The sequence below is a fragment of the Sinocyclocheilus grahami genome, unplaced genomic scaffold (assembly GCF_001515645.1).
Source record: "Sinocyclocheilus grahami isolate Dianchi unplaced genomic scaffold, SAMN03320097.WGS_v1.1 scaffold1156.1, whole genome shotgun sequence".
Taxonomy (NCBI): Eukaryota; Metazoa; Chordata; class Actinopteri; order Cypriniformes; family Cyprinidae; genus Sinocyclocheilus; species Sinocyclocheilus grahami.
This window is the reverse complement of record NW_015506335.1, coordinates 217891-223795: the sequence shown is the minus strand read 5'-3', so window position 1 is coordinate 223795 and position 5905 is coordinate 217891. Positions and strand designations below refer to the sequence as shown.

Here is a 5905-nt window from a genome sequence, read left to right as displayed (position 1 = left end):
GAGGTGGCAGGGGTATAAATGAACCTCCATGAGGGCACTGAAGGAACAACCGACCTGACTGCTGTAGCACCCTCACTTGAGGGGGCGAGCTCTCCCATGCCGTACCGTTGCCAGGCGGCAGCTGGGATTTTCGCTCGTCGGAGCTCACTGAGCCCTGAAGCACCAAGGGTGGCAGGGGTCTCAATAAGCCTCCGTGAGGGCACTGAGGAGGACTGGGCACCGTATACTTAAGTGTTATCCTTTCCTCGCCAGGTGGGCTGCCCTCAGGGACCTGACAATGGTAGGACCATTTCGCCGAGGTCCTCTTAGACAAATAACGGTCCGCAGATCCGTTTTCGGTCTATAAGACCCCAACTGAGAGCATCGCCCCGACCCCCGATCTTTCTGTGGAGGGGTGCGGGTTGCAACGCTCTGTTTTTGAGACTGGCGATATGAGGAGCTTTATGACTTGGGCTGCTGCTCGCTCAGGGAACGAGACGCCGAGGGAGGGGGGACCTGCTCCGTACCCCTGAGCAGGTCAGCCTGGTATGCTTGTAACACCACCATGGTGTGCAAACATGCGCCAGCCTGACCTACCGCCGTATAAGCTTTCCCAACCAGACTCGATGTAAGCTGACCGTGCATGCTTCGCTCCTAAACAAACGACACACAAATCGTGTGTATCGCCAGATATCATGGGCAGGGAGAAACACAGCGTTTGTAATGCCGTTCGCTCGCCATAGACTTTCTCATTGTTTTATATATATATGAGTGCTTGTGCGGACAGACAACAGTAAATTGACAGACACATACACAGAGCGCTACTGAAGGGCAGAAGCTGGAAGCAGAAGCAGAAGCCCGGGCGGATTTTATGCTTTCTGGTGCTTACGTCACCCTGCTCGTGACGTCTCGCTGCTCCATTGGACGGATTTGACACGTGCTACAGAACTCGGTCACGCAAGGGCGTTCCCCAGAGCGACTCGACGCAGCTCGAGTTCCTGAAGGGGAACTGAAAAATATGCGATGTAAATAAATTTTGTGAAGTTTATTTTACTGTTATTCTTTTAGGTAACACTTTGAAATAAGGATTAATTAATTAATATTAATTCATGCATTACGTAAAATTAACTATCATGGTTAATATTCACCATTTAAAATACTTATTTGTAATTTTTATTATATTTTATAATTGTTATGCATTTAAAATAGTTTACATATCATTAATATTAATATATTTAGTTAATTTATGCTTTATGTTTATAATACATTTGAGTTATTTTATACATCTTGAAAAGTTAAAAATGTATGTAGTATGTAGAAATTACCATGAACCTAGAATGCTGTAAAATACTGTTCATTGTTATTTCTTTATACACTGAAAAAATGGTGTAGAAACAATTTGACTTAAAAATTGCTTGGAAATGTCATAATTACTTACAAAGAAACTGCATATAACACATTGAATTAAACATGAAAAAGATGTAGTAAAACGTACTCCAATAATCTTTGTTTTATTTACAACTTCGGAAAAAAAAATTTTACACTGTGCCCAATGCATTAAGTAATGCTACAGATTGTACATTATTGCAAAGTTACCCTCTTTTTTGGTAGTTTTATTTAAAAGCACACACACGTGCTTGTATGTCCTTCTAGAATTCTTTAGGCCCGTGTTTGTCTCTTTCGCAACATGACAAAGTCTATTGAGAAGCACGTCTAATAAATGTTTCCCCCTGCTGTAGTGATGTTGCCCTGGGTCCTTGGGAACTGCTCTCTTGCTGAGGGTGGAAATCACATTCCAGTGGCGGAGACGGGTCAACCCCTGTGATTTTCCATGCTCAGCAAGAGCGCACGGGACTACCCTCTTAGGCCTCAATGACTCACATTTGAATCCTCAGGGAATAGATACTTTACAGCTCATCTCTTAACACACCAGCCTTACAGGACATGCAAATAAGATCCACTTGAATTTTCCACATTCATTAAAAGAAATTCAGACATTTGCATTCAGAAACATAGAGACAGGAAGACTCGGCTGTGACATGAAGTCATCAGCATAATCATGTATGTTATACAAACTGCCGTTTGCTCCATGCACATATTTTATTTTCTTTGAAATAGTGAAGGTATTGCATGACATATCTGGGCTTATTATTTTACATTGCATCCATTGCTCTTTGACTCTGTCTTGGGTGGTATAAGGTATAAGCCTGAGCCAATATGCTGTTACTGATTTAAAGCGGATTATCGTTTGCTCTCCTAAACCACAGTGAAATCCTTTAAAATATTCATATTGGCAGACCTGGATTAAAAAAATGAAACAACAGTTTTTTTTACATTGTAGATGGGGTATATGTATTTATTTAAAAAAAATTTCCAATCTGCAAAACAAATGAACACACTAGTTTTGGATTAATCTCAGTTTCTTTACACTCAGTTTAATGGTATTTTCATCGTTAATGTGTGATGGAATGTGTGTTGTATCCATGTTAGATTAGATATCGCTTAATGCAACATAAACATAAACATCTGCTGAGTGATTGGCTGTTAACATAAAGCATGTGCGCTATCGTTCCATCCTCCGTCACCACATTTATATTCATCTTCACATTACAACCATAATCTCTGTTAACATGAGACTGGAGACAGCAAGGATGAGAATTTTCAGTATCATGCTGGTTTATTGGAGTCAAGACCATTTGTATTATTATCAATAGTCTATACACTATATACACACTTTCTTTAATTCACATGCATGTACAGCTTTATCAGTGAATGACAATGTATATATGCTCTTTTCCCATTTTTCCATTTTTTTACACATACTACAAGCATTTGTAGATTTATTTACGCTGACTTGAGCAAGACTTTCTGCTTTGTCAGCAGTCAAGTGGAATGTGCATCAGCCATGTCAAAGAATACATTTAGGTCATGTCAGGATTTCATCAGTTGGAATTCAGCTGGTGTGTCTAAACGCATGCATTTCCAGAGTTGAGCATCATGCCTGTGAGCACACTTGTCACATTCCTGGTAACTCGAATTATTAATGCGGTTTTGGTCATTCTTAAAAAAAAAAATTGTGAAGACATTTTGTGAAATGTCTCACGCTAAGTCTGCTCCTAAATGCGGAGTCATAAATCTGGTGAAACAAAAGCTTTATTCTGTGCCACCACTAACAGACCCACTAATGAGGCATCATCAGGCCTAGAGGAATTCCCATTGTGTTTAAGAGTGGTTGGATTAGACAGGAAGGGGGCTTGCTTCGTTAAAGTGTGACCAGGTTTCATGGGGTGTCTGTCTGATGACTGAACATGGTATGTGGCTTTTGACTTCAGGGCTTGACTTTTAATACATAGCTAACTATGTAAGTTATCACAGCAAACTCAATTGACAAGTTATGTCTCATTCGAGAGTCTCAGACTACTGGTCCACTGGGCCGAATCTGACAGTTTGTTTGATTTTTTGTCCCTTCACATTTTAATGGTTTATCATTCAATACAGACTTTAAGCTTGTCACTCTGCATTTAAGTTTCCATTTAATGTTATCTATAGTTGTCTTAAAGTTTGTTAAGCTGAAACCTATAGACTAATTTGGAGTAGACGTCACAGTTACGTCACTTGCAGCTGTGCATTGTGGTGGCAGAAAAACAATGGGAACAAATGGAGGGAAATGGGTCAAATCCATGGAATAAGAGAAAAAATGTATTGTTGTACCTTTGGATGTCAGTATCGGAGGTATCGGAATGCAAATAATTTGTATATAATACTGTTGTCAAAGATGGCATTTGAAGCTAAACGCAGACATTTAAACGGACAAACTATGGATGAAACCTGCTAAGATTACCCTACTTTTAAAGCATAAATTTAATTTAAACGATAGGTCTATATAATATTCACATATAGGGAACATATTGTATTAGCCCTACAGTTAAAGCATGAACTACTATTTAAACCTATAACATTTTACGTAGCATTTACCTATTTTATCTCACAATTCTGACTTTTCTTTTTCTTGCAAATGCAAGTTTATCTCCTAGTTTGAACTTTATAATTTAATTCAACTCAACAATTGCGAGTTTGTCAATTCTGAGGAAAACAAGCCAGAAGTATGGGATTATAAACATAAAAAATTACAAAAATTACAAAAATTAAACAAAAAGAATGATGAGTTGATTTTTCTTACCAGAATTGTGAGATATAATCTCGGAATTTGAAGAAAAAAGTCAGAATTTTGAAATATAAACATAAAAAATTACAAAAATTACAAAAATTAAACAAAAAGAATGATGAGTTGATTTTTCTTACCAGAATTGTGAGATATAATCTCGGAATTTGAAGAAAAAAGTCAGAATTTTGAAATATAAACATAAAAAATTACCTTTTTTATTCTTTTATTCCATGCCTTGCATAGACTGCTACGTTAAAACTGGCATTTTCTGCAACCAGATAGGCTCCAGCCACAAAAAAAATCGGCATCACTGTTTGCAAACACTGAAATTGGTACTCTGAAAAACATGCAATGTTGTGTTTACTTTGGAAAAAGAAAATCATTCAGAAATTGCTAGTGAATTTCACAAATAATTACAAAGATAAAAGTAATGTTGAAATAACACAACATTTTGAAGTAAACATACTCCAATAATTTTTGTTTTATTTACATACTTTGTATGTTAACAGTGATCTTTTTTCCACCTTCTATTAATGTTTTCTTACAGTAGAATATAAAATCCAATGTTTTCTGGACAGCGAATTTCAGATTACATAAATGTGTGACTTTTACAGCCCTAAAAATACATTGTGGCCCCTGGAACCTGAAAAAAAAACCTAGTCTAGCTGACAACAACAAACAAGACTGTACACATAGGCCTATGCCAGTTTGTAAGCTAACTGTATAAATGAGTCAGTAACTTTATATAGATCAAATGTATGGTTGTGTAACATTTGTCTCCTGATAGACAACGGTGTGCAGCTAGGTCTTTTGAGTTTGGGGCCCCTGATCTAATCCTTGATAGTTGCACTGATAGTGTAAACTGACTTGGCTTGCTGTCCATAATGGAGGGCTAAAGTACTGTTTCCCCTACATATTTTAATATTCAGTAAAGTTACAACAGAATAAAAAGATGCCGGAGAACAATTGTCATGGCAGTGAGCTGAGCAGCTGTTTATATATTCTTATGACTGACAGGAGTAGAAAAACATGCACCTCCCGAAATTTCATTTAGAGCTCCATTTAATGCAAGAATGCCAAGAACATAACATAATAGTAAAATTGCTTCTGAAGTAGGAGGCCTGATGCACTTCCTTTGTTGTGGAGACTAACTGTACAGCTGCTTCTACAGCCAGAGATCATACATCAGCAATTATTTTATCACTGATCAGAAAATCGCTAAAGCATCATAGTGTAAAAGAAGTCAGGCTGGGTTCTTGAGGGGGTTTTGATTCTCAGCAGAAAAATATATGGACAGTAAAACTTCAATGTGAAATGGTAGGCTTCATGCACACAACACAACAGCTACACGGGGTCAATATATTAACAACACCAAGTCAGAGTCTTTGAAAAATGAACTAAAAACCTTGTTCTTCATCTCGCATAACATGTTCAGGACTCTGAAGACTTAAAGGGAAAGTTCACCCAAAAAAAGAAAACCCTGTCTTGTGGGCCTACTCATCCTCATGTTATTCCAAAAACCCGTATGACTGTCTTTCTTCAGTGGAACACAAAAGGAGATGTAAAAATTACAGCTTCAGCAGGGGCGCAACTATGGTTTCTGGGCCCCCTGAACGGCCCTGGGCCCCCTTCACGATTGCGATTTTTTTTTTGTACCCCCTTGGTAAAAATCCCTTTCTGGGCCCCCTCTCCCTCGTCGGGCCCTTGGAATTGTCCTAACCTTACCCCCCCCCCCCCCCCCCCCCCGCCCCCCCCGACAAA

At 38.5% G+C, this 5905-nt stretch overlaps 1 protein-coding gene across 1 annotated transcript in view; it reads left to right on the top strand.

Annotated features, from left to right (window-relative positions):
* Window positions 1-5905, top strand: part of LOC107567401 (TGF-beta receptor type-2-like) — a 116943-nt gene that overhangs the window by 94582 nt on the left and 16456 nt on the right. The window lies entirely within an intron of this gene.